Raw genomic sequence first — 22,723 nt, 5'->3', positions numbered from 1 at the left:
TCAATACATTTCTTTACGCTATCAAAAAATTATTCTATTTTGCATTTCCTTTTTTTGGAGTATTTGATAATCACTGACTATATTCATTACAGTGATAATGCATCATATCAATAAACATCAAACAGTAATCCCTAGGGCACACTAATATAAATCACAAAAAAACTATATCTTCATACAATTTCATCTGCATACATACCAAATCATTCCACATTCATACACCTATCACAATAAAGAAAAAAAGGAATTTATCGTGTACTGAACATTGGAGACAAAAAACAAATAATGATCTCCCAACGAAGGGTTTGCAGTGCTAAAATCACCAGCTTTCAGGAACATGCAGACATTTGCCAGAAAACCAAATTTTCCTACTCAGGTTTGGCATTTTACTGAGACATAGCTTATTTATCCTATTTTTGGTACTCTCATCCTCTTCCAGTTAGAGTTAGAAATGGATGTAAAACCAATAGTTGATCCCAGAAAGCTATATATTTCTGAAAAGTAGAAAACATTCTGATATCAGCAAGGGGACATTTGTGTAGCTCCTTTACAATTAAGGTTTTCCTATAGAAAGTAAAAGTTGAAATAAAAAATATTGAAATTAAGTGTAAAAAAACAGCCATTTGTGCCTATGTTTTTACCTGTAACTTCTTTGACGTGATTTCTTTAGCAAAATGTGAGGTTTGCAGGGTATTCTGGGTTCAGAAAACTTTGGTAAATCCAAGCAAACCACACCTCCCTGGACTCTTCCAGGTGTCTAGTTTTCAGAACTGCCTGGGTTTGGTAAGTTTCTCTAGATGGCCGCCAAGCTCGGGATCAAACATGCAGGTGACCGCCTTGCAAAACCAGGTCATTTTGTGAGATAATTTTGATGTCTCCACAATACTTTTTGGGTCCTTCCCTGTCGCAGGGTACTTGGACCATCCACACAAGTGAGGTACCATTTTTATCGAGAGACGTGGGGGAACGCTAGGTGGTAGGAAATTTGTGTCAGCGCATTGATCCCACAACTTTCCCACACAGACAAAGAAGGAAAATGTGATTTTTATTAGCAGACAAGGGAGGAAAATGTGATTTTTATTAGCTAAATTAGAGGTTTGCAAGGGATTTTGGGTAAGAAAACTTTGGGGGATCAATGCAAACCACACCTCCCTGGACTCTCCCAGGAGGACGCTTTAACAACCACTCAACTCCTTTCTTTTGGGAGACACATATAAATATACAAGCACACACGATATGCATGGCTTTTTAGAATTTGGAAGTTAGTTGAAATAGCCCAAGACGAGGGACCTTGTCTATACTCCAACATGGAGGCCGCATTTGTTAGGAAGGATGCCACGGGTCCCCGCTCTAGTGGCAGCACGTACGTCAGGGAGGGAGTCACATGACCCATGACTTCGAGACAGGAACAGACATAATGGAGTTGCTGAGTGGTAATAAGATAACATCTGAGGGCCATGAGTTGCTGGTACGGAGACGTTACTCCTTGAAGAAGAAAGCGGGCACAAAATCGAGGGGCTCACTTGATTTTGCACCAGAGTAAAACGATTTTAGCAACACTGTGGGCAATGTCATATTTCAGATTAGGCACCACATTAAAGGGAAAACATTCCTAATAGGATTCAACACCGAGAGGACCAGGCACCACACATTAACGGGGTGTGAGGAGTCTTGGTACACAATGCATTCTTCTCAAAATGTATCTGGTAGAATGGAGTTTAAGATAAATAAGTTTAGGATTTCAAAGTATAAAAATTTGAGATCGGGACAACAGTGCAGTCCTGAGAAATTGGAACTGATAATGAATTAGCTTAAACACTGTGACAGCACTTATTTAAGAAACAGCAGTTGAGAGTTGTCCTGCCAAGTATCAGTTGTTACTGTTAGCATTTATCTATATGCGTCATTTTATTAAGAGTGTGACTACAGGAGAACGTTCCTACTCAGACCCCGAGTTGAGATCGACAATGCTGACATTCGGGTAAGAAGGATACCCTTATCCTTTTAGGCAACTTTGGCATTACTTTCAATAACATAAAATAAATGCTGTTTTATTTTTTTCACTGGGTGAGAATCGCATTGTGAAGGTTTTAACGACACGTGGATTCTATTAGGTTATATGACCAGTTATGTTAATTTAGGAAGGAATATCCGTTAAAAAGGATGCCACTAGATTCTAGAAACATGCTCGTAAACCATTTCCTTTTGTTTCCATAGGAAGAAGCCCCGAGTGTGTTGACAAGTAGGCAAGTATTGCCAACAATATTTATCCCTGAACTATAGGGTATACCTATCAATAGGGATAATATAATTGAAAATAGAGGGATCTGTATCCTGAAGACGGCCTGATACCCTTATGGGCAGTGTGTAGAGGCTGAAACATGTTGATACTGGCCGTGAGGGAAATGGAGACATAATTACTCCTACATACCCTCCTTAAACATTTTTAACCCTGTCAAGGGTGGCCCAAGAATAAAATTAGATAGGGCACGCCACTTAGACAGTTTTAATACTTTCCTTTTTCTCTGCATGTGGGATCTCTTTCCAATAGAAAAAAGCTCTCTTTAAAAATAAAAAATATGCACTCCACCCTGAGCGTTGGTCTGCACCAGAGTGTGTTAGTGGCCCAATGATGAAGCATGCCACTATCTAGTGGGTGAGGGCAGTATTTCCAACCATTTGTGTTTTCCTCCTTAAATGAAGAACACAAGACCAGAATAGCATCTCTGAATGTCTAAATTGGGATGCTTAGAGTTTTAGTTTTCAAAATAGTCTGGGTTTGGTAGGTTTCCCTATATGGCTGCCAAGCCTGGGACCAGACACACAGAAACTTTCTGTTGTATCTAGTGGTTTTCTGCCAACTTTGGGGGTCAGATGAGCCTAAAAATAATGCATATCTGCCACCAAGGGGAGCGAAAACAGCCAAAATAAGTCCCTGAAAAAAAAGGGAGTCAACCTTGCCTATGTGACCGTTCCCTGACATGCCCATAAACATATCCCAGGTGCTTAGTGGGCTTACTGCCCCTGATTGTTGGCAGCCCCACCCCTCTTTTATTTAACAAAAAAAAAAAAAAAAAGAAACTGGTGTCTAGTTATTTTATTGCCCCACCATAGTGCTAATTCCCTTATCTGCCTCCCTGGGGGGCAGTAATATTTTATTCACAATTTCATTTAGGTGGGGCATGGTCTTGCCCATTGTGGACAGCCACCACCCCTCTTTTATAAAACAATAATCACTGGTATCCAGTGGGCAGATCTAGAGGAATAACCCTCATTTGACCCCCAAGAGTGGCAGAAAGACTGTCCTATTTGTATTTGGGGCAATGGAGGCATTGACATGTCCATTCTGGGCTGTCACTACCTACGTATTAAAAAAACACATAATCCCTGGTGCCTAGCTGGTTTTCAGCGCCCCGGGAGGGCAGATCGGAGGCTTTTGCCTCAATCTGCCCCCCGCAGGTACAGAAAGACTGTCCAATTTGTATTTGTAGGGAGAGGGCATTGGCATGCCCATTTTGGGATGACCCAACCCCAACGTATATAAAAAAAAAAAACCTGGTGCCTTGTGAGCTTTCTGCCCCCCAGGGTGAAATTTGTGGCTGCCTGCAGATTCCAGGACTTTTCCTCACAGCAACGCAAAAGAAAAATGTGTATTTTTAGGTAAAGTTTGAGTTTGCAGGGGATTCTAGGTAAAAAAATCTTGGTGAGAGCCACACGTCACCCCACCCCGGATTCCCACGGGAGCCTAGTTTTCAAAAATATGCTGGGTTTGTAGTTTTCCCTAGATGCCGGCTGAGTTGGGGTCCTAAATCCACAGCTACCCGCATTGAAAAAAACACATCCTTTTTCAGTGAAAAAATGTGATGTGTCTACATTGCGTTTGGGGCACTTGGCCTACCCACACAAGTGAGGCATTGTTTTTCTCAGGAGACTTTGGGGAAAGCTGGGTGGTAGGAAATTTGTGGCTGCCTGTATATTCCAGGACTTTTCCTCACAGAAATGCAAAGAAAAATTGTTTTTATTGGGGCAAAGTTTGAGCTTTACAGGAGATTCTGGGTAAAAACTAAACAGGTGTGAGCCTCACAAGTCACTCCACCCTGAACTCCCCATATGTCTAATTTTAACAAATGTGCTGGTTTGGTACGTTTCCTAAGTTGCACGCTGAGCTCAGGCCCAAAATCCACATTGCAAAAAACCCATTGTTTTTCGGTGGAAAAATGTGATGTGCCCAAGTTGCGTTTGGTGCCCTTTTGTGTCGTGGGCACTTTGGGGTATATTTACAAGAACTTAACACCACTGTACCGTCAATTTTTTGATGTTACGGCGGCTTTTTTATCACCTTATTTACAAGTTGCCACTAACTGCAGTTAGCAGCACTTTTCCAGCGTAAATGGGAAATTTCAAGATCACCATTTTTGTTAGTGGGACTTAGCGAAAATGAGATGCAAGGTCGGCGTTCCCTTGAAAAAACTGCCGCTAACCACACTTCGCGATATTTACAATGAAATTCATGTATTCTGATAACTCCCCAAAATTGCTGCTAAGTCCAGTTAGAGCAAAAACCAAAGAAAATGATGCACGGAGTGTTGAACATTGCAAGAACTCACCCCCAGTCAACTGATCTGGGTTTAATCCATCACCATTCTTTAGCCCACTCTGCCACCCCAGTTCAGACATGGCCATATGCAAATCAGTCTGACCCTGTGCCTCATGGGAACAGTCCAGCCCGAACTGCCAAGCCATGTCTTCCCTGGACCGGAAACAAGCTTCCTAGGACCGGTTTCTGGCATTTCAGCCGTCTTCAGCCAGGCTTGCTTGAATCCAGTGGCAATGTGAGCAAGGGACTCACATCTGAGAATACCCTGCCAACTTATGGCGAGCAAAGCAAAAACCAAAGGAAATGATGGACGGAGTGTTGATCATTGCAAGCACTCACCCCCAGTCAACTGATCTGGGTTTAATCCATCACCGTTCTTTAGCCCACTCTGCCACCCCAGTTCAGACATGGCCATATGCAAATCAGTCTGACCCTGTGCCTCATGGGAACAGTCCAGCCCGAACTGCCAAGCCATGTCTTCCCTGGACCGGAAACAAGCTTCCTAGGACCGGTTTCTGGCATTTCAGCCGTCTTCAGCCAGGCTTGCTTGAATCCAGTGGCAATGTGAGCAAGGGACTCACATCTGAGAATACCCTGCCAACTTATGGCGAGCAAAGCAAAAACCAAAGGAAATGATGGACGGAGTGTTGAACATTGCAAGCACTCACCCCCAGTCAACTGATCTGGGTTTAATCCATCACCGTTCTTTAGCCCACTCTGCCACCCCAGTTCAGACATGGCCATATGCAAATCAGTCTGACCCTGTGCCTCATGGGAACAGTCCAGCCCGAACTGCCAAGCCATGTCTTCCCTGGACCGGAAACAAGTTTCCTAGGACCGGTTTCTGGCATTTCAGCCGTCTTCAGCCAGGCTTGCTTGAATCCAGTGGCAAAGTGAGCAAGGGACTCACGTCTGAGCATACCCTGCCAACTTATGGCGAACAAAGCAAAAACCAAAGGAAATGATGGACGGAGTGTTGAACATTGCAAGCACTCACCCCCAGTCAACTGATCTGGGTTTAATCCATCACCGTTCTTTAGCCCACTCTGCCGCCCCAGTTCAGACATGGCCATATGCAAATCAGTCTGACCCTGTGCCTCATGGGAACAGTCCAGCCCGAACTGCCAAGCCATGTCTTCCCTGGACCGGAAACAAGCTTCCTAGGACCGGTTTCTGGCATTTCAGCCGTCTTCAGCCAGGCTTCCTTGAATCCAGTGGCAAAGTGAGCAAGGGACTCACGTCTGAGCATACCCTGCCAACTTATGGCGAACAAAGCAAAAACCAAAGGAAATGATGGAGGAGTGTTGAACATTGCAAGCACTCACCCCCAGTCAACTGATCTGGGTTTAATCCATCACCGTTCTTTAGCCCACTCTGCCACCCCAGTTCAGACATGGCCATATGCAAATCAGTCTGACCCTGTGCCTCATGGGAACAGTCCAGCCCGAACTGCCAAGCCATGTCTTCCCTGGACCGGAAACAAGCTTCCTAGGACCGGTTTCTAGCATTTCAGCCGTCTTCAGCCAGGCTTGCTTGAATCCAGTGGCAAAGTGAGCAAGGGACTCACGTCTCAGCATACCCTGCCAACTTATGGCGAACAAAGCAAAAACCAAAGGAAATGATGGACGGAGTGTTGAACATTGCAAGCACTCACCCCCAGTCAACTGATCTGGGTTTAATCCATCACCGTTCTTTAGCCCACTCTGCCACCCCAGTTCAGACATGGCCATATGCAAATCAGTCTGACCCTGTGCCTCATGGGAACAGTCCAGCCCGAACTGCCAAGTCATGTCTTCTCTGGACCGGAAACAAGCTTCCTAGGATCAGTTTCTGGCATATCAGCCGTCTTCAGCCAGGCTTGCTTGAATCCAGTGGCAAAGTGAGCAAGGGACTCACGTCTGAGCATACCCTGCCAACTTATAGCGAACAAAGCAAAAACCGAAGGAAATGATGGACAGAGTGTTGAACATTGCAAGCACTCACCCCCAGTCAACTGATCTGGGTTTAATCCATCACCGTTCTTTAGCCCACTCTGCCACCCCAGTTAAGACATGGCCATATGCAAATCAGTCTGACCCTGTGCCTCATGGGAACAGTCCAGCCCGAACTGCCAAGCCATGTCTTCCCTGGACCGGAAACAAGCTTCCTAGGACCGGTTTCTGGCATTTCAGCCGTCTTCAGCCAGGCTTGCTTGAATCCAGTGGCAAAGTGAGCAAGGGACTCACGTCTGAGCATACCCTGCCAACTTATGGCGAACAAAGCAAAAACCAAAGGAAATGATGGACGGAGTGTTGAACATTGCAAGCACTCACCCCCAGTCATTTTGCCACCCCGAGTGGGACGGGTATGCCTAGACGTAGGTCCCGTGCTCTCCATGCCACTGGAATCAAGCTATCCTGGCTGAAGAGGGGTGAAACCCCGAAACCGGTCCTAGGATGCTTGTTTCCAGTCCAGGGAGGACCTGGCTTGGCAGTTCGGGCTGGACTGTTCCCATGAGGCACAGGGTCAAGACTGATTTGCATATGGCTGGGTTCAAACTGGAATGGCATGGTGAGCAAGAAAACGATGTATTTAGGCCCAGATCTCTGTACTGGGGTGAATGTATGACATTGTTCTGCATTCTGTCCATCAACTGTTATTTTTGCAATTCCAGTTAGAGGCAGTTTTTTTAGACCAAAAAATAGCTGGTCTTAAAATTGGTGCAAACACTTGGGTCCACATATAAGATGCTTGGGTGCCGACAGTGTTGCAAGGAATATTGCTGCGCTGCCCTGCGCCAAAACAAAAAGGTCAGAAATGCGCCCTATCAATAAGAGAGGGCGCATACTTGGTCCTCATTCATGAAAAGTGTTACATCCCTGCGACAAAACAATGTTGCGACAGTTTTTACTGCAAGACACCATGGATGCGCTTTATGTACTGTACGGCACTACACGTTACATTCAATGACAGGTACGTCTGGAATCCTGACGTATCTGTCAGCGTTAAAAACATGCATTGCTGCTGTTGTGTCCCAAGCATGACGCAACTCCAGCAATGCATGGGGCCAGCCTATCCCTATGGGACTGTGTCACCCTTACGCCTGCCATGAGGCAGGCTTACGGTTTTAACACAGTGAGGTCCTAGAATTGTTGCAGTGAAATTTGAGAGATTTCACTGCGCCACTCCTACGAAGCTTTGTTGCATGAGAACCTCCACCCTGCAGACATCATACCTGACACAGGTATAATGTGGAACAGGGCTTCACAAGTTCACGGACATGCCTAGATGCTTCACTTTGTAAATACGGTGCAACGTGGTGCAAAATTCACACTGCAAGTGTATCAATAAAAGGATGCACTGGTGGCATCAAACTGTCAGAAGGGCTCATGAATTAGCCCCCTGTCTTTTTCCCCTACGATGGCGCACAATGGCTGCCAAGCGCCAACGCAGGCACCCTTGCGTAATGGTGCAAGGGTGACTCTGTTGCTGAGTTGATTGATGTTGTAGCTCCATCTCTTCTCGAGATATCTGCAGGTGCGTCTGGACTAGTGGAGGGTGGGAGTGAACCAGTTGGCCTTCTCAGAGTGTTGTTTGTCTGGGTTAATTCTTGAGGGGTGCCAGGGTGTTGGCGCAGTTAGAGATCCATTGGTGGAGGCTGCGCGCTGCGGTGTTGGTGTCTTTAAGCATTGGTGAAGTGAAGTGGTGGTGCTGAGGAGGTTGACGAGAAGTTTTTCTGTGGGCTTGATCCAGCTGCGACAGGGAGGGGGCAATGATGGCAGTGGTGCACAGTGGGTGTGGCGAAGGCGTGATGTGTACAATGATGGATGGCCCAGGAGAGTTTGGTGGTGTGGCTGTAGTAGAATGTTTCTGCTGGTGGGTCGAGCGTGTGTCTGGCTATGTGGGTTGGTGCAGTGACTAGCTGCTTTAGTCCGATGATGGTGAAGATCTCCAGGAGGGTGGCGGTGTTCTGGTCACTGGGGTTATCCGGGTGGAAGTTGAGATCTCTGAGTAGGATGTAGTCGCTGGATGGGAGAGCCTTGGGTGCAATGAGGTCTTACAATGGTATCGGTGCATGGGGCAGGCGAGGGGTGCAAGGGTATTCTTTGGTGATGCTAGATGGTAGGTGGAGTGGCCTACATGGTTGTGGGTGAGGAGGGTGCTGCCGTCATAGCAGTGGAGTGTCCGAGAGGCAGGGTTCCTTGCACTGGACACAGTCCATGCAGGGACAGAGCAGATAGGCTTGCCTTTGGCGCACATTTGGCACACCAGTGGCACACCCGCTGTGCGCATGGCCGCAGAGCAGCCGCCATTAATTAGTGCTGCGGGGGGCTGGACAGCTGGGAGATGGGAACTGCAGGATAGGACACCACCCGGTTGCCTCCTCTGATCTAACAGTGGCGACCAGATTCTGTGATCTGTGGTGCGTAACAGCGGATAAAGCTGCATACCCAAGGGCCTGGGCCTGAACCGGCCCGTGCCCCTGGCACCCGCTGCCAACAATGGCCAATCTCAGCAACTTGAGCCAGTTAGTGGAGTCCCCCACCAGTCTTGTGCAGTGTCCTCGGCAATGTGCGTCCTCCGCAGTGCAAGGATTGCTCAAGGCACAGTGTGCGCCACCCACTGGTGTTAGGCCTGGGCCTGACACTACCCCCAGGCCTCTTCCGCTCCCCGTCCCACCTTCTCCACACCTGGACATTGACACCGGTGCTCCATCCGCCGCGCTCTCTCTGAATCAGTGACTCAGCCAGCAGGCGCCTCAGCCAGGTAGGATTTCACAAATCTGGTTATAGCAATCGCCGCCAAGTCCCCTGGGGAATCCCCCGATAGAGGTAATGCAATAGGGCCCTCTTAGGCGTGAGGTTGCAGCGCTCCTGCCACAGAAGTTTGGCGCAGCTTAGGGGTCGTGCCCACCACAATATCCTCCAGCCTGTGGTGCAGAGAGGCGCTGCCCACCATTGGCAATTTCCACCACGCACCCTGTTGTAGTGGTGGTGCCTGTTATGCAATGCAGACCTCCCTACGTTGGTGCACAGGAGTGCCTCTACCGATCACAGTTTCAAGGGGCACCAGGCAGTCTTCTCACACAGGTTAGCAACATGTCTTCATGCGACCTACCAGACTTCACCACCAGGCAAGGGCGATCACCGATGCCTTAATGTCTACCGCCACAGCCCAAAGGCTTGGTCCCAACACAGCCCGCCTCCCGCGTCAGGCCACAGCAACTCCACAGCACCTCCGCCTCCCACTCCGAGTCTCAAACGCAGGCCCAGCAAGGCCTCCGTGCCCCAGGGACTGTCCACACTTCCAGGCTTCAGCTGCCATGGTATCACTAGTGAAGCGCTGTGAAAAGTGATGCATCACTGGTTTTACCCAGCGATGCACCTTTTTACAGATATGGAGCCCTGAATCTGCATGTCCTCTTCTCCCCTGACTGTTGGGGGGTTTGAGGGAGTTGTTTCCCTGTACAGAACTTGGCCCTGGCTGCTCCATTCTGCATTCCATTGTTTTTATTTTATGTTTATCATTGGTGGTGGACTTATAGGCTATTTTTGCCTCAAGAGGCAGAAAACTCATGTTGGGCTAACTAGCGTGAGGTTCTTTTGCCTCTAATTGGCATTTCGTCACTTTTCTCTTGCAAGCTATCACCTTGACGCTAGTGTTAGCGGCAACATTTGCCACCGCAAGCAGATCCTATCGCCATGTAGTGACATATTGTAAATACATTGGTTCCATGGTGATAGTTTTCGGTGATACGCAGCGGTTAGAAAATTGCCGCTAACTAATGCTAACGCTAGTTAGGGACAATTCATGTAAATATACCCCTTTGTCTACCAACACAAGTGAGGCAAATGTTTTCTCTGGAGACTTGATGAAACGCTGGGTGGTAGCAAATTTGTTACTGCCTGCAGATTCCAGAACTAGAAATTATTTTAGGCAAATTTTGAGCTTTGTAGGGGATTCTGGATTAAAAAAAACCTGATGAGAGGCACACAAGTCACCCCACCATGGACTCCTCCAGGTGTCTAGTTTTTAAAGATGTGCTGGTTTGATAGGTTTACCTAGGTGCCGACTGAGCTGGGGCCCAAAATCCACAGCTAGCTACCTAGTTAAAAACATGTATTCTGCCGGGCGGAATAAGATGTCTCCCAGGTCACTCCTTAGTTTATTTTGTGTCGCAGGTGCAAGGCCCAGCCACACAAGTGGGGTATCATTTTTATTGGGAGGCTGGTAGGAATACAGAATAGTAGTACATTTGTTATTACCAATTGAATATCTCTTTTTGTGACTTCCAAATGTAAGCAAGTGTAACACAGAAAACATTTTACAAATTGCCCTCTGAAAAACATGCCAGTATGGATATCCATAAATGCAGAAATGTTCGAAAAATCACTGCTCCTAAACTCAGTGGGCCTCATTTACAATGTTCTGTTGCTGAGCATCACAGCAAGCCTTCCTGCTACATTGCTGTGTGTCAAAAGAAAAGGGCAGGAATGCACCATCTCTACAAGATACCACTCATTCCTGTCCTTTTTCCCTGTGCTGGTGCACAATGGGCTGACTGCCATGCGCCAACACAGGTACCCTACGGGTGATGCATTGAAAGGGTGATTGTTTTGGGGCAGGAAAGGGCACCTTCCTGCACAAAAACAATCACAAGAGGTGTTTTACTTTTTCACTGTGTGGTGCAGAATGCCCTTTTTTCATTCTTTATGATTTGTCATATGAATTGCTGTATAGTCGGTACACAATGAAAAACCATTGTAAGGTGCAGCTCAGTTGTTGGTTCTGTGTACCTCGGTTTCTTGGAGAACCTCCAAGCTCTACATAGCCTCACAACCAGAAGGGTCCAGCTGACGTAGCAGTATATTGCGTTAAAAAAATTGCCATAGTAAGAAGTTACTGATAAAAACGTAGACACAAATGGCTTTGTTTTCAAGTAAATTTCAATATTTTTTTTATCTCAACTGCTACTTTTTGTAGGAAAACACTGATGGATCTACACAAAAGAACCCTTGCTAAATTTATCATTTTGTCTAGTTTTCAGAAATGTATAGATTTCCGGGATGGGTTTCATACTCGTTTCTACCACAAACTGGAAAGAGATTGAAAGCACAAATATAGGAAACATTTAGTAAAAGTAGTAAAATGCCGAAACTGTGTTAAAAAAATTGGATTTCTGAATCAAGTCTGCCTGGTCCTGAAAGCTGGGAAGACAGATATTTTAGCATCACAACCATTCTTTGATGCCATTTGCAGGAAAAAAACAGGACACTATCTTCTGCTGCACTTTTTTCCCATTTTTCACAATAAACCAAATTTAGCCGTATATTGGCTAATTTCCCACTCCTCTCCAGGAGAATCCACAAACCCTGGGCACCTTTAGAATCAACTGGATGTTAGGAAAACTGGAAGCTAATTTGGCGTGAGTACCTTTTGTGGGACAAAAGGTATGACGGCCTAAGCACAAACTACCCCCAATAGCAAAAAAAAGGGCCCAATAGCAAAAAAAAGGGCTCAGCATAGAGGGGATGGGGAACTCGGGGGGAGAGGCCCAGCAGCTAAGGGGTTAACTAGCTAACCAGTACTAAACTGCCTGTGCATCCCCTCTGAACATGGTTGAATTAGTAATTCCTAATTTGTATACTTAACTTACCTATAAGTCCCTAGCATGTGCTATAAATATACCCAGGGCCCATAAGTTAAATGTTCCTATTGAACTGCAGCACTTATTGTGCCATTCACTATAGTGACAGTGTCAAACACAGCTTTAGGCCTACCATAGTAGCCTGAATGTAGAATTGCAATTCGACCTGTCAAAATAAAACTGTTGACAGGTCAAACCTTCCTTTTAAATATTAATAAGACATCCATGTGCAGGTGTGTTTAGCCCACAAGGCAGGATGCATGATATTTAAAAGTAGGACATATAGAAATGCAATGTTACTATGCCTTTACAGTGACTAGCACCCAAAAACAGGTTTTCACAATGGACATCCTAGCTGCTGTATGCAGAAAACCAGAGTACAGATTAAAGTATCTCATGAATAAGATTAGCTAGAAATATAATTAAACAACTTAAAATAGTTATTAAAAATCCAGTTTTATGGAGATAATAAATATTAATTAAAGTAACTTTCGGAAAACTACCTTTTTTGCCCTACTGAAGTTACTGGAGGCTAATTTGCATTGGCTCTCAAACTTCTCCCAGGCATTGAATACCATTTGAATAGGTGTGAGAAAGGTGTGATATGCTCCCAGAGCAAAAAAAAGGCTGATTTAAATGGACCAAAATTATTTCTCATAATCTCTCAGAATATCCATGATTGGGGCTGTGAACATTATTTTTAGGTTCTGCCTGCTACAGAGCATGTGCTTCACGTGCACTCGTTTGTGAGGGATATTGTGCTTGAAGTGCTTGAAGCTCACCCATTGCTTACCATTTGTTGACTTTATTTCGCTCTTATTTGCTGCCTCCTAATTGGCCAATGAGAGGCAAAGCGTCACTTCCTTTTTGTTCTGTGGAGCATTGAACAAGCACAGAGTGATTCAACTTAAATAGTGTCTATCCGCTGATTGTGCTGGGATTGGGGTACATTTCAGGACACTTCCTCTATTCCAGTTTTTGTGCTTCTTTCTCTTTCTGCATTTGTACTGTTTTCCATTGCATTTTTGGACATTGTTTTTCTATGCATGCATCTTTTGACTTAATCCTTATATTTTATGTAGTTTGAATTAGGCAGCTAAAATGTATAAATTCTACACTAAAAACAGATTTACATGATGCTTGCCACTGCACGCTTATTTTCGTTGGCTTTCAGCCATTCATTACCTTTTTGCCTTATACCTTTGCTTTGATTTTAAGTTTGGTTTCTTGTTCAAGTTACTTACAACCACAAGCATACTACTCTGCACCACTCTATTCTGCACTATTCCACTCTACTGTACGCCACTCTGCTCTACTCCATTCCACTCTATGTTACTTCACTCCACGTCACCCCACTCTATACAACTCCCTTCTACTGTAAGCCACCATTTGCCACTCTACTCTACCCCACTCTGTGCTTGGAGGCCACCAGGGCCGGACTGGGAACCAAAACCGGCACTGACAAAGCCCCCCCCCCCCAGGCGTGCTGCCGAGCTCTTTGCCAGGGCCTGACTTTGCCAGGGCCGATTTTGCAGCTCTATGCTGCAAAAACGGCCCTGTAACAAAAACGGCCCCCAGGGGCCCAAAACCGGCCCCACCCGTGCGGCGCACCAGGGGATTGCCCGGTGCCCGCTACCGCCAGTCCGGCCCTGGAGGCCACTCATTGCTTACCATTCGGTCACTTCATTTTCATTCTTCTTTGCTGCTTCCTGATTGATCATCACTGCCAGGTGTCGCTTCCTTTTCTTTCTGTGGAGCATGGCCCAAGCACAGATTGATTCAACTTAATTGTTTATCCGCTGATCTCGCTGTTATGGAGGTACGTGTTTCAGGTCACTTCCTCTGTACCAGTTCTTGAGCTTCTTTCTCTTTCTCGATTTGTTCTGTTTTCAAATGCATGTTTAGATATTGTTTATTTACACCTGCATCTTTTGGCTTACTCGTTATATTTTATGTGGGTTGGATTAGGTCATTATAATGCATAAATGCCACATTAACAACACATTTACACCTTCATAATGCTTGCCGCCTATTTCCATTGCCTGTCAGCCATTCATCCCCTTTATGACGCATACTTTTGCGCTGATTTTAAGTTTGTTTTCTTGCTCAGGTTACCTACGCCCACAACTGTACTACACTATGACACTCAGCTCTACACCACTCCACTCTACCCTATACCACTCCACTCAATGTTTCTCCACTCCATTCTACAGCACTCCACTCTACTCTATGCCACTCCACTTCACTCCACTCTACACCAATCCTCTCCTTGGCCCCTCCACTCCTCTCTACTCTATGCTATTCCACTTTATACCACTCAACACCACTCTACACCACTCCACACCACTCCATTTTACAACACTCCAGTTTATACCACTCTAGTCTATGCTTATCTATGCCACTCCACTCTATTCTTTGCCACTCCACTATACTCTACCCACTCCACACTACTTTATGCCAGTCTACTCTACACCACTCCACTCTACTCCACTCTACTCTACGCCACTTAACTCTATGCCCTTTCACTCTATGTCACTGTACTCCACGCCAGTCGAATCTAAACCATTCTATGTCACACCATGCCACTCTACTCTATGTCACTCCAGGTTGCTTTACATCACTCTAAATCACTGCATGCCACTCTTCTCTACACCACTCCACTCTATGCCACTCCACTCTATGCCGCGCAATGCCACACCACTCTATTCTACTCTACCTAACCCCACTCTACTCTATGCCACTCTACTCTACACCACTCCACTCCACTCAACTCCGCTCTATGCCACTCCAACCTACTTTACTCCATTCTACTTTACTTCACACTACTCAGCGCCATACCACTCTATTCTACATCACTTCACTTTACTTTATGCCACTTCCCTAAGTGCCACTCTACTCTTCTCCTCTACTCTCCACTTCACTCCACTCCACCCCACTCCACTGTACTCGACTCCACACTGCATAATGTCACTCTTTGCGACTCTACCCCACTCCACTGCACACAGTGCCACTCTACGTCACTATACTTTATCCCACTCTACCCTACACCATTCAACTCTACACTACACTGTACCAAACCACTGCACTCTACACTACACCACTCTACGCCACTCCACTGTATAATACTCTACTCTATGCCACTCCACTCTATGCCACTTCACGCCTCTCTACACCACTTTATGCTACTCCACTCCATGCCACTCTACGCCTCTCCACTTTATGCTTTTCCATCTATGCCACTCTACTCAACTCCATATCACTCCACTCTACTCTAAGCCATTCCACTGTACTGTAGGCCACTCTACACAACTCCACTCCATTAGTCTATAATGAATATGAGGATGCATTTTGTGCTAAGAAATAGTGCTAATTGCAGCAGAACATAAATCCAGAGTGCAAACCTAAATGTGCTCCAGCTGTAGAATTGTTTCCCCCCAAATTACTCTCAATTAAGTGAGGAGAAGAAATGTAATAATTATTTGTAATTCTGCATGAAAGAGTAAAGCAGAATTACTGAAATTAGTCAGATTTCTCAGGCATAACTGAAATTCCACCCAGGCCTGGTGTTTTGGTGTCATGCATTTATGTCAGGCTGCTCATGTGGTATCTCTGCAAATGTGTAGCTGTGCTTATGCTTGGAGCAGGCTGAAGGAGAATGAGAAACAGCTATGAATGTGGGTGAGCCTACTGTCTGAGGCCAAGGTGATTTCATCAATTTCAGGCGAGAATCATCCTGAGTTGTGTAAACTCCATCTCATCCTAATGATAACAGGAGGAGGTGACGGCAGGTGCTATGCGCCCACATGGCTGCTGTGGGCACCAACATAATAGGTATACTATCCCCACAGGCCTAAGACAGTAGATTTCCCATACCTGGGAGGTGGCACCCACTGACACTGTGCCCCCCCCCAACCCCCATAGAACTGGAAAATTCTGAGATATTACTGGGGCTAGGAGAATTAATGGGATACGCCCCTGCCCCATATTTTGGGCAATCCCTGAATCACCTAACCTGGGTCTAGCGGAATCCTGGCGTAGGCACAGAAGCCGTGGGAAATTTAAGATTACCCACATTTAAAAAGGGATCAAGATTCATTGCTCAAGAGGAATGGGAAATCATATATATTTACTTTCTGACACACTACTCTACTGTTTATGTAAACTATCCTCCTAGGCTATCCCCTATATTGGGGTGAGACAGACACCATGGAGGGAATATCCTGAGAGCCTCAATGCTCCTTGAGATTGGAGTATCTCAATGAATCAGCAAGCCTGAATGGCTATGGGGACCTGCAGTGTGGCTGCCCCAAGCAGTACTGTGATCTCGCCCTTCCCTGCTGAGTAGCTGCCATCATCATTTTGGCAGCACAAGATATTAGCATGTGGTAGGTCTGCTGCTTTGCTGATCCCTCCCCCCCCCCCCCCCCCACCAACCCACCAACATGACATTGGATCTTTAGTTGCAGGGAAAAGAAGTGTATTGTGTTGAGCGTATTACATGTATGTGTAAACATGTGACTTTTTTATATAAATGAGCCAGAGATGCAGGGATTTATTGTTGCTTTCATTTATGAAGTTTACACATTCCAAGTATGTTTATTGTTTACACAACTATTGTAAATATCTTGCATATTAGCCAAGACTCTCTGGCTGCTGCTAGAAGTGTCTAGCTGACCTTCTGATCCTGAGTTTAAAATAAATCCCACAATATTGCCTCTAAAGACATTCAGTTTTCCAGGCTTGATAGATTGAATATCATTAAATCGGGAAACAGTTGTAGTAGTACTTAGAAAGGTGCTGTATTACGCACTGTACAAAGAATGTTTTTGTTATTATTTGAAGTTTTTTTTAAATTGCAAATTTAAGATGAAAGACATTTGCATTCTAGTGCAGAGGAATGTCCCTGCCATTCATTTCAATTTCATAGGACATCACTGGAGACTTTTCTAGAAAGTCGTGAGACTCCAGTTGTCTGGAATGGGCAACAGTGTAAAATGAAAGAATACAAACTAAAATTAAAGAGACATGAAAGCAGAAATGCTCTACTTAGATTGGTTGTTTTGTGTGCGTCGAATGTCAATCCATGAGCCGAATCTATACAGAACACGCCCCCGAACGTAAGTTATTTTGAACTAAGCCATTTTTTGTAGTCTAACCTCACCCCTTCATTATGTCCTATCTTCAACGCATAAATAAAACTCTTTTATTATTGAGTGGTTTTATTAATTTTACTGGGTGAAAGGGCGAGGTATTAATCCATAAGAAAGAGCAAACCATTTCTCTCTTCAATAGCAACAACTACTGGGCTGCCTGCCCCTGTAAGCATCAATGCGCTGCCCTCCCCACTTACCCCTTAACCCAGACCACCTCATCACTGCATCTAGGTCCATTCGGCGAGTGGGCTCGCGCTCAGTTATTGACTGAGGTTGAAAGGGGTCAGGCCCTCAGTTTCATTCTGTGACTCACTGCCCCAGGCACTGATCAATAATGACCTGGCAGGACCCAACATCACCTGTTATTCATTAGCTACATTGGAATGGATAGGTCCAAGGGGTGTCCCTTAGGCCTAGTTTTTTTGTTTTATTGATGGCCCTCCTTTCCTGGTCCATACAAAGCATGGTTCCTCCCTTTGAGACCACCCCATTGGCACGCAGAGGTGCAGCCTAATTTGCCGCTTCCGGTCTCTCTGGTGGTAGGCCCTGGCTTGACTGGAGGCCGCGCGGGCGGTAAGGCAGCGCCTAGAGCTCGGTGATCCCGGCCCAAGTTGGGGATAACGGATGAGGTGCCAGCACCGGAGCACCTCTGAACGCGGTGATTTCAGCTCTCTGCCCGCCCGTCGGCATGGCAACGACCCTTTATTTCATGGACCAGGCCATCCATATCCCTGTCTGCCCATTTGTACTTGTCTAATTATCATTGCTCGTTGCATTTTCTTCCAGGGGATGAGTAATGGAGGCGGGTTAGAAGGAAGGAAAGGTGCAGGAGGGGGGTGATGATTTGTGGGTCAGGCCGCCCCGTTCTGAGAGAGAATCATTTTTCTTTCACCACTTTGACCAAGTGTGGAATAAAGGGAAGAAACTGTGAAGGGACACTGGTCGTTTCAGACGGATCCGTTCATGTGTTATTGTAAATACGGGCGGCACGGCAGCCACACAGATTTTTCAAACTGGCTGCCAATGACATTTGCAAGTTCACGTTTTATTTAAACGGCCTGTCACAGGGGCTTTGAATTGTACTTTTAAGTTAGAGTTGAAAGACAAATCTTCCTGAGGCCCGTTTACAATTATGAAATTAGCAGAATTCAAAAACATTTCCGCCCTGTCCCAACCAGACCTAGTTTTGGGTCAGGGCTTAGTAAACTCGAGATGTCACTGGTATGAAGTAGAACAGCAATGTTTGCATTTCTCTTTTGAAGGGAAAAACGACAATGTGTTGTCTTCACCTTTCAGCGGCAGCAGCCATGGCGGGATTCTCTAACTGTTACTGCTACCAACTATGTCTTCCTCTCATGACACACAGCAGAGGACAGACGGATTGATTAAAACAGAGGCACTCATCTAAAACAAACATAAAGAGCCACAAATAGATATGACAAGAAGGAAAGAAAAGACTGGAAAGCAAATAAAAAATAAGACAAACAGCAGAACAGAGACAGATGCCTTGGGGCAAATATTATGATGTCAGACATAGGCAATGAAAACAGGAAGAAACTAACATGGGCAATGGCATTAAGTCTTAGGGGGCTGCACCCTGCACTCACGGTGGCACACCGTTCACCCTGCACTCACACGGGCAGAGTCTTGTGCACTGGGAATAGGAGTGAGAGCCAAGAAATAGCATTTACCTTACTCTAGTCATTGGCACAATAGAAAATGCTGTGAAGAGGATCAAAGCCTATGAGCAGATTGAACAGCAGTACTGAGGTAAATCAAGTAACTCACATGCAGTTACATTTTTCTCAATCTAAAGGCGCCAAATAAGATATCCTGGTAAGCCCAGCAAGACTGCATTCCCATAGTCCAAAAAGGATGTCTTACCACCTTGTCTTACCACGCTTTCCCCTACAACTTGGAGGCAAGGAATATTTTTTCTTAACCTCTTCAAAAGGGAGTCACATGTACCAAAGACCTTTTCGATATGCAGACAGAAGATAAGATCAGAGTTGATAGTAACATCAACTTTGGACATACTAGCAGGGGCGCGTGGTGGGCATATAGCCTGTGAGTATCCAACAGAAGTTTAAGGTTGCTTCCCTCAAACCAAAACCTCTGCATTCAACCTCAAAAAGTAATTGGTCACCCAAATGTAACTGAAGCAAGACATTAATGAAGTTTAAGGAGAGACTCAGAGTTACTACCACTTTGTTAATCGGGAATTGGATTTCAACAGTGTACCTTTTTTTTTTTTTAAAACCTTTATTCTTTGAAATCAGTGACACAGCTATTCAGCCGACAACCCGGAGGTACGGCAGCTTTAAAAACACAACACATGCTAGCGTCAACATTCCACTGACAGGAGAATCAAAGGTTCTGTTTTAAATAAACACAAACCCAAACCTAAACACAAGCAAGGGGATAAGTACTGTAAGCACCAGAAGGGGTTCCCGACAGTGTACTTAAAAAAGTAAAGCCAAAAGAAAAAACTTGAGGAAATAAGGGGTCAAATAAATGGTAGAAACTGCACACAATATGCTATTCTACTAAATAAGTCAATTAAAAAAGAATTTTAATTCACTGAGAACTAAACATTAAACATAAAAAACAAAATCCACAAACAACAGAATGGAGCACACTACCTTCAGGCCAGCAAATTACTTACAGGTGCAGTTCACTGCATAAAAAGTCCCTTTTTTGTTTCTAGTGTTGTTTTGGATTTTGGAATATGCTGCTGTGTGTCATTCAATTACTCCTTCCCAATTCCATTATATTCAATCTTTTGTCTCAGTAGCGAATGCTAGTGCATTACGGTCATTTTAGTACAACAATTATATAGAGTGTAGCTTTTGACTCATTTTGGAGCTCCTCAAAGGAATGTAACACAGCTGGTCTGAACATAGTTAAAGATCAATTTGCACAAAATAATGGAGTACCTGTTGAATAGTAGTCTTTCTGCATGGAATCATATTCCACCAGTGACCGACCACCTTTTACAGATGTACACAATAAAAAAGAGACCGAGCACAATCTGAACTACAGATGGGTGTCAGTAGGTGTGTTAGTATTAAGCAATCTAATGCTTCTCCATATGGTGTTCACAATCAAGTTAACAATGGGAAATGTGTATAATTGTAGTTTTCATATAGTTCAAAATGTTAAACCTGTTCTTATAATATTTGAATTGCATTACATTATATAATTTATGTAGCGCTTACTTAATTTCTGTGGGACTCACTCCGAAGTGCTTGTCTACTACATCTGTAACACACTACACTATGTAGGATGTGTGGTTGGAAGTGTGCTGTTTTTGTTTTCATCCTAAGTTGGAAGTGTTTCGATGTTGTATCTGATGACCATCGAAGTGTGGTTATTGTGTTATGGGAAGCAGCACTTAGCAGTGTGATGGATGAAGAGGTGTGAGAGAGAGATGCGCACTGTTATGGTTTGCAGTATGCTGGTTGCTTTTAAACAACTTTGCAAGTAACTTTATGATATTTCTTAAGATCATAGTTCACTTAGCTGATTGCTACTCTGGGTTAACTCTTCTGAGATATTTTGTTTAAAGTTTATGATTCTGAGCTGGCATCTGTCGGAGGTAGAAGCAGTGGAGAGAACTGCTGGGATGAACTTTGTAAATATCATCCAATCACCGATTGACATTGTGAGATGTCAAGAAGCAGTCAAGGGATTTAGCGTGATGGAAACTGCAGTGGTGGACTAAATTAAAGTCCTCCATTTGACAGTGGCATGTGGTAGACATCTTCAATTATTCCATGCCTTTTCAGTTGCTGATGGGCACTTTAATGCTTGGTGTGGACTGGTACAGCACTATGCGATGAAACTGACCTGTAGCAGTTTCGTGTAATAAAAATTAGAACGTGTCAAGCAGTATAATGGAATTATTATGCATCCTGTATGAACTACAATCTACTGCCTGATAACTGAGTGTTATAGTATTAGTGTTAGTGTGGATTAGGAGGGATATATATATATCGCAATGTAATTTATATAGCACTCACTACCTCTGATGTTACATTGAACCACTTTAACCAGGCAGCATGCTGTTCCGTAACCTATGATAAATGTTTTTTAAAAAAAAACAATATTTACCAATGGACATGTGCTTGTAACTGCAATAGGCCAACAAGATTGCACTTCTCGATCACCGTCCACCTAATTCCTTGAAATGGTTGCTGCAATCTAGGAGGTGCCAAACTTGAAAGAACAAGCATTTTCCCCGTACATTTTAAAATAGGAACTGGCTTCTCATCGGTCGAGGATCCCATTGACCTTTATCTTCTTAGGCAAGCAACAGCATTCGGTCCAAAAAGCCACAAGTGTGAAATGGTATGCCATGAGAAGTCAAAAGTTGTTATTCTACCAACGAAGCCTTACTCTATCACTACTGCAACAAGCACTTAAGAGCCACAACACACACTAATTGCAGGCTGCCACAAAATCACCAAACACTGCTGTCACAGAAATATTCATGGTGGCTAAGATGAGAACAATCACTGAAGAGTATGTCCATACTACTGCCTTTACAGGGTTATCAGTGTAAAACTCTTCTTCCATTTGTCAGAGAGTTCACAATGTAAACCCCCTTCCTACTGAATTTGTCAGATAGTTATATATGTAAAGCATTTCAAATTGGTGCAGTGGAGTTCACAATTTGAAACTCCTTCCAGTTGTATCTGCCGAAGTTTACCATGCAAAACCACTTTCTGTTGCATTGAGTACACAATATAATACCTGTTCCTATTTTATTTGTCATGAGTTCATAATTTAAATGTACTTCCTATTGTATTTGGGCAATCTGGATTAGGAGGTGCATGGGTAGTTGGAAGTTACTAGACCCCTATTGTGGCAATGACGGTTTTTCTCCAGTGGTGTCATGGGGTCTCTGTTTTACAGTTGAAAACTGGGGATCAAGTACCCCTTTTAGCACTTGTCCCTCAGGGTAATGACGGATAGTCCGGGTTTCACTCATAGAGGTAATGTGTGGAAAATCAAAACTCAGCACACACCAAAAAAACAATAAGTAATTGTCTAGCCAATGGTTCTGTAAAAAGAACTGCTATTAGCAGATAATTAAATGCTATATTTAAAATTAGAAATAATTGCAAGATTTCAAGTGGATTAAAAAAGTTAAACCACTCCTAAATGGTTCCTGTATAATCGCAGGAGTAAATCACATTAAAAGAAATATCAAAAGCATCAACTGAATTAGTAAATCTAGTTTGTTCTCGTTATCTATTCGGCACCAAGTGAAAATTTGTGCACAAACAGAAGAACATAACTATAAAAATTAATGCTAATTTAGAGGCCTGTTGCAAAACATAAGGC

Source organism: Triturus cristatus, chromosome 7 (genome assembly GCF_964204655.1).
Source record: "Triturus cristatus chromosome 7, aTriCri1.1, whole genome shotgun sequence".
In the NCBI taxonomy this organism is placed as follows: domain Eukaryota; kingdom Metazoa; phylum Chordata; class Amphibia; order Caudata; family Salamandridae; genus Triturus; species Triturus cristatus.
This window is presented reverse-complemented; position numbering follows the sequence as displayed.